Raw genomic sequence first — 7,964 nt, 5'->3', positions numbered from 1 at the left:
AAAAACAACGAACAAAAGTATAATAGCATTTAAAAACAGATATAATAGTAGAAAAAAAACTTACTTGGACACAACAATTAATTGGCAGTGAGCAACTGATGCCTCCACTAGATCAGCCGCTAGTTCTGCAAAACCTGTAGAGCAAAATTCACATGAATAGACCTTTTTTTGCATGATACAACAACACATATGGATATGAATCATGAAGCCAAGCCAAGCCAAACCTTCTTCTGGATTCTCAAACTTGGCTAACTGTTGACCATTCTAGCAGCCCTAGCCTCAAATGCTTCCACAACCGCATCAGGGTTTAGCCACTCCCCAGCTGCATCCCATTAAGTCATTCACAGATCCAATAACACAAATAAATTTAAATAAATATTTATTATAAAAAAGAGTTGGAGTGGGTTTACCAGTTTGAATGACACAATTATTTTGCAGCAGATTTGTTGCTCATCCCATATAACATGTAGTCCCAACTGGCTTTTTGTACCCAAGCTCAAAGACTATCTTCACCACAAACCTCGCAACCTTCATATTTTTAAGTTTCACCATTTTACCATTTAATATCATCAAATAAAATCTCAATCAACACATTTTTCAGTTTTCACATTACCTGTAGCAGAAGGACAACGTTGTCCCCTTCATATGTACAAGTAGGAATGTAAACAGCAAAAAGTTCAGGAAGCCCACTACTAACAAGGTACCTATGTCCACCACATAGTTTTCTACATTATTCAGTTCCATCATGAAACCAACATATTACATATACATACTGTCATGGGAGCAGTATATTGAGGGGAGCCCGGAGGTTGACACAGCCTATGCCATGGAAGTAAGAGGTCTGAAATATAACCTGAGATTAGCTAAGTTATATATACTTTTTAATTATGTAACAAGCCAAAAAATAATTTCTATATCTTTTAATATTATTATAATTATAAATAATTTCTACACAATATTTGAGTAAAACATGCTATATTTTTCTATTATTTGTTAGCTAGTAAGCAAGGGCTGATAAATTTTTACATGAACAAATTAAATACCGTGTTCATTGGTATGTCCATTTTACTCCAGGAGGGTATTCCTGTAATTTTGTGCAACAACATTAAAAATGGACACTTTACTTAATATAAAAAACATTTAACAGAAGCCCATGAACCTGGCATGACAATGTTAGAGGCAATTTTAAAGAATGAGATTGCATTAACTCATTAAGTAGACTGTTGACTGTTAATGGATTGTTTGGTTGCATCCGACCATCATTTTTTCTTTTGCACCACTGCCCCTGCCCTTCGCTCATCATCATATGAACCACCACCACCATCATTCCCATAAGCTTCACCAAATGTAAGGAGACTTTGAATGGGTTGATCGAGCCCGAGCACCATTATTCCTATAAGCTTCACCAAATGAAGAGTGTGTGTTAAACACTTGGAGACTCAAAACAATCTTATACTTAACTCATCTGGATACATGTATGTGTATATCCGTTGGTTCAACCCACATACTTCACTCATAATTCTTAAACATAACAACACTTACCTCTCGTTGCTGCTGCTGCAAATCAAATTTAGGATAACCAACAAACAACATTATTATTATTATTATTATTATTATTATTATTATTATTATTATTATTATTACTATTATTATTATTATTACTATTATTATTATTATTATTATTATTATTATTATTATTATTATTATTATTATTATTATATGATTTGATTTTGAGGCCAAGGGTCTTAAACTACACTAGCAAGCATAATATTATTGATATCCCTTACCTAGTCGTGGGGACCCCCTGGGTAACTAAATTTTGCACATCTTCAATCATCTTCTCTTGCCTGCTGCTGCTAAACCTCTGGTTATAATGTGACAGATTTCTAGGACTAGGATTATTATTAGACCTTCCCACTAACAATCATAAATTTCTCCTCCATCTTAATTTTGCACACGATATCCTTCTTAATTTGCTTTATGATCTTCTTGCTGAACAGTGCTTTCACCTATTGAGTAACTGAAATCTTTTGATTTGCTCACATATGATTCATCTGCAAGTTTATACAAAAAAGAAAAAGTAAATGATATGTTATATGACTAAATAAATGTGTGAATTTTGATAAATGAAACATGTTCTTCACCTAAAAGTATTGAGGGTTTAATGGACAAATCCCAACGAATGTTGTTACTATTTTCACCCTTGGTTTTTGACACAATCTTTGTGGTCAAAGTTTGACCAATTTTGAAGTTACTAAAAGGATCTTCTAGAATGTTGTCATCATTTGCCTATTGTGATGTGATGAAATTACAAATCTGTTGTAGAAAAATGTAAAAATTGAGTTTGAAATGCAAGAGAGACTTTACCTCTGTGATATGTATCCTTCCATGTAAACTAGAGCCAAATTTCAGTTTAAGTTCAAGAGTAATCTTTCAGCTGTTAAAGAATCTGGAAGAGACATGATAGATGCAATCACCCTACAAACAAAAAGAATATATTTATCATAAATCTAAACATATAATTGTATTAAATAGTCAAAAATCTTTCATTTTGATCTTTTTACCTTTGTGCACTGACAAATTGTTTTGGTTGGAATGCTTGGGTGTTGTAGTCACTTACAGATGCATATCCCATTGTAAACGTAGCATCTGGAATAGATAAAACCTGATGAAAATATATCTAAAAAAAAGGGTATTTGTGAAAATGAGATTTCTTAAATAGAGCTGAATAAAAATACTTGCCAAATAATTCTCCTTCACAATTTCCTTTACTGCATTTACAGTTTGATTCACTTCCAAGTCCTTGTAAGCTAACTATTTGTGCATCTGAAAGACAAACGGAAACCAAGGAATATAGAAAAAGAAGAGAAAAATTTACAAAAATGCCACTTAAGAATTAATAAGAATATGAATAACCTTTTTGGGATTGAACCGCATTGACTTAAACCAGTTCTCGATCAAGACAATTCATTAAAAACATTAAACAATAACCAATTAACTCAAAACTTCAAACAACGCAGACATATTCATAAAAAAAGAACCAAAAATTATCAATGATCTAAGCATAGTAAGTTCTTTAATGGAAGAATAACCTAAAAAATACGAACCTGAGACAGAGACTGGGCTGATTGACCATGGTCGATCTAGTAGCCACCAGTAACGCGGTTCTGAGTTTTCTTCTCGATCGCGATCATGACGATTGAGTACCCACCATTGCTCCCACACTACAGGCTGGGGGAGGTTCGTCATAGAGGGAAGGAAGAATGGGAGAAGGAGTTATGGTCGGAGGTGGGTGATGTGAGGGTCTACCCAGCGGTGGATGGCCTTATTCGGTTCAACAACAGTGTCTCAATCTCCGATCGTTGAACAAGAAACAGGCGTACAGAGAAAGCTGACCATCAGTTGGAGAGAAGATGTGGAGAAGTTATGGGAACAAGCAATGAATATGCGAAGCTGTGGGAGGATCGTGCTGGAGATGCGTAATTGGAGAGCAAATGTGGAGAAGTGAAGTGGTGGAGTTTTGAGAATCGAGAGAAAAGAAAGAAAGGGGGTTTTCAACAGGGACGAACTAGGGTTTCAGTCGGTGGAAACAAAGTGGAGTTTTTAATTTTTGGGATTTAGTTTCCCCCCCCCCTTAAGATGCAACGCGCGTTTCATTAAAATTTATAAAGCGACATGGTTAGACGACACACATTTTATTTAAGGTGCCCTTCGTGTTTTTTTATTATTATTATTAGACACTAATTTTAGGGCACGCCAAAATGCATGTCCTTTAATCATCATATTTTGGAAAACTGACATCAATTTTTAGGGCATGAACAAATGCGTGTCCTCTATCAGCGCGTGTCATTGATTGCGCGTCGTAAAAGGTTGTTTTTCTCGTGGTGTTAGGCTGAAGATTTCGCAAGACTGGTAAATGACTTCGTTTAAAATCCCATAAACGAAAGAGCCCAACCTCGATACCGAAGGATCTTCTTTCACACATTTGTACTCACGAATAGTTTCCAGTAACCGTTGGCCCTAGTTTCAAGGCACTTTATGGGGCATGATCATTACAACGACTATTGATTGCACGTTTCCAGGAACGCGTATCCTACTCTATTTTTGGAAACGGATCATCTTTGGGATTAACATATAAAAGGGATAATCTTTTCTGAGAATCATTACGCGATTCAAAATTCTTAGATGAACAAAAAGCCCTAATCTTTCTTTCTGAGAATCTTTTCTGAGAATCATTACAGATTACCAATGGTTGCTACTCAATCAAACACTGAAGAAGTTATTTCAAAGTCCCTCATGAAGATTCAAAGCACAAATTTCCAAGTTGATCCCAATGTCTCATCTTACCCAGAAGAATTGAAGATGTTGATCGTTGCACTGAAAAAATCAGCATTGTCAACTGCTATGTTCAGTTCATTCCCAGTTCCTATGACTTGGTTGTCAATGGCGGCATCAACTGCGTCAGTCAACTATGCAACAGATGTGATAACCTTCAACCTTGTGAATAACAAGAGGGTTCGTCTTACCGAGAACATGTTCATCGACTTCTTGAACATTCCTTATAACCCACCGTTCTTTAAGCCAACTAACTCATAGATTATCTTCATGTTCAATGAGATGGGACATCAACCCACTCTTGAAAAGATAAGTGATTTCAGGAAATCAAGCTTACCCTGCATTTGGAACTTCTTGTTTGGAATCTTTCTACGATGCTTGACCGGAAGGAGTGTTGGTCTAGACAGGGGAAGATTGGAGGTTTATGCAATGGTTATGGGCCTTTACTACGATCTAACTGTCAGTTATGGAACTCAGCTTTGGAAGGAGTTCATCAAAAGCTTAGAAAACACCAGTGTTGATAAGGGGATTTCTTGTGCAAGGTACTGGAGTTTGATTTTGGAAAAAATATATGCGAAAGAAGGAATTCAAGTTCCTGAAGGAGAAGATGTGTAAGTCCCAAAACTAATGGATCCAAATCAATGATCAATTAAGGCAAACATCAAACAGAGTGTAGAAGGAGTAGTAGAAGAATAAATCCAAGCATGCACACATCTATATCATATAAATGTCAGGTACACCTTGGGAAAACACACACATACGTCACTTACGTCTCTATACAACTAACACAGACACACTCTATTTATAGGACCACCAGCCACACACGTGTGTATAGCCACACACGCGTGTATGGCCGCACACAGAGTGTGCAGTTGTACACACGTGTATGGCCGCACACACTCGCTAACATACTACAACCAACATAGCAAACCCCAAGACCCTACCAAGACCTATACAAGATGAATGCCTAGCTCAAACCACAAAATTGTGACCTAACAGTCTCCCCCTTGGTTTGAGCTAGCATCGACTCAGGTCTTCTAAACAGCATAACCAAGGTGTGTATGTATCACTTCCTGAATTGCAGAAGATCCTTAGCATCAAACAAGACGAATAGCACAATCGCTATCTTGAAACTTGATCACTGTAGTGGCGCAAGGCTCTTCGACTGTGGTCTGGAACTTGTCACAAAATTCTGCAATAAGTTTGTTCTTCAAGTCAGAATAGCCTGCTGATAGGGCACCAAGATTAAGCTGGAGATCAGATATCTGTTTAGACTTCTGAAAGTTTTCTTCTTCAAGCTCGGAAACTCGAATATTGAGGTTTCCAATCAGAACGTCTTTCTCGATGATCTTCTGTTTAAGAGTAGTGATCTCCTCCTTGAGATCTGAGATAGATGGACCTGCTCCCCTGAACTTCCTTCACCTATTGATATTCATTTGCTACGAGGTAAAGGATCTAAATCTTGTTGAGCAATAAACCTGGCAAGCCTCAAAGAGGCAAAATCATGCACAGGTTGTGGAGGAGAAGAACCCCCAGGAGCAGAAGAACTCCCAACTTCAAACGAAGATCTAACATTACTTGGTCCTTTTACGGTCGGTTGAGTTGGTGTAGCAGCTTTGGAGGGTTGTTGGACTGGTGGTGCTTGTTCTTGGATAAGATCTCCCTGCCTCTGATCAAGTCATCTTGTTTTCACAGGAGGCTGTGAGGTTTGTGTCAGTATCTGATCACTTATCAAATGGCAATGAAGTTGGAATAGCAAATGCAATGGGAGGAATCCTTGAAGTTGTATCCATATCGGTTGAAAGGTGTCGACCATCTGATCAAAAGTTGGAGACGTCACTTTGAGAACACCACTAACTCCTTTTTCAATGATCAAGCAACAAACAATCGCAGTAGAATAAGAAGATGAAAAGAAATCGAGCTTGCACACGTTTGTATCTGAAAAACGTCAGGTACAACTCGATGGAACACTCTATAAACACTATTGCATCGAGGTCTTCACTGCTTAACCTTATATCATTATCCGTAGTCTATAAGCTGATCTGTGAGACACTGAACAAGCTATACTTTAACTCGGGAGCATAGATGACGTTCTCAAAACTCAGCACTCCATTTACAAGTATTCCTTTTTGAGTGATCTTCCCTCCATCTCCTCCCGTGAAAGAAACATAGCCCCCATTAAAAGTCTCAATGACGTGCAGTTGGGAGATGTCTCCTGTCAATGTGTTAGGAACAACCGATGTCGACGTACCAAGGTTTGACGACATTCCTCCGCAGCTATTCCTGCACAATGAGCGGGATTATTTAGATTTGGGGACCTAGTCATTACAAGCCTGGGTCCCAACCGCACACTCAACCGCACACTCTAACCGCACACATATATTTTCACAGCAAACCTTGAAAGTCAGCAGCAAACCTTCAATTGGCAGCAAACCTTCAACAGTTGGCAGCAAACCTTCAACAGTTGGCAGCAAACACTTAACAAGCAACTTCAATTGATACCAAATTGGCTCTGATACCAATTGTAAGTCCCCAAAATTCAGGATCCAATTTAGTAATCAATGAAGTTAATTGCTATTAGATTTAGATTTAGAAGAAGAAGAAATTGAATCAAGCATGCACACATTTATATCATATAAATGCCAGGTACATCTTGGGAAACACACACACACACACACACGTCACTGACTTCTGGCCAAAAGTTACAGACTGACACACCTCAATTGCTATTTATAGTACTCCTCCTACCAGCACAAGAGTGTGCAGCCGCACACTGGGTGTGCGGCCGCACACACACATGTGTGGCAGCACACATTGCACGACTATAAACAAAACACTGCAAAATGACATAATTCACTATACAAAATGATGCCTAGCTCAAACCACAAAATTGTGACCTAACAAGATGTCGCAGAGTTCTCTTTGTACCAATTTCCCAAAGCTGTTGAAGATGATGCGAATATTTTCACAAGTGTTGCAAGAATTCCTGATGCAATGCTTCGCAAAGTGTCTTCTACTCACAAGGTGTTACTTCGATACATGAAGACTTTTGATCCTAATGTGCGAACTGGAGTGCTACTTGAATTCAGTGGTGAGTCATCAAAGAAGAAGAAGAAGACTCAAAAGGAGGAAAAATGTGAATCTCCAAAAGTGTCAAATGCTGAAGAGGTTGAGAAAGTTGAGCCTTCTACCAAACCTGCGAAGGAGATCATACCGACTAAGTTAGGGGTCTTAAAGAAGCTTCGCAAGTTGTCACATAAGAAGACTGCCTCTCCTACTATTCGCAAACCTAAAGTGAATAGTAAGGGGGCTATGATTAGAGAAATTCCGGCTCCTGTTTCTCCTATGTCAAAGAAAAGAAGAGCTCAAGATGTTGTGAAGCACATCACTAAGAAGCTATACAAGAAAAGGAAGATGATTATTCGCAATGAGTCATCAGAAGATGAAGTGGTTCCTGAGACTCCACTTGTTTCAACTTCACCAATGGTAAACATCTCTCTTCCCATTACTTCGCAAATTTCCACTACATCAACCATTCCACTCGAAGTAGTCACTACCAAATTAGTTCATGAGGAGGTACATACTTCTGATATGGTTGTTAACGTATCTGATACGGGGACACCTATCAC

Source organism: Lactuca sativa, chromosome 7 (assembly GCF_002870075.4).
Source record: "Lactuca sativa cultivar Salinas chromosome 7, Lsat_Salinas_v11, whole genome shotgun sequence".
NCBI classification, from domain to species: domain Eukaryota; kingdom Viridiplantae; phylum Streptophyta; class Magnoliopsida; order Asterales; family Asteraceae; genus Lactuca; species Lactuca sativa.
This window is presented reverse-complemented; position numbering follows the sequence as displayed.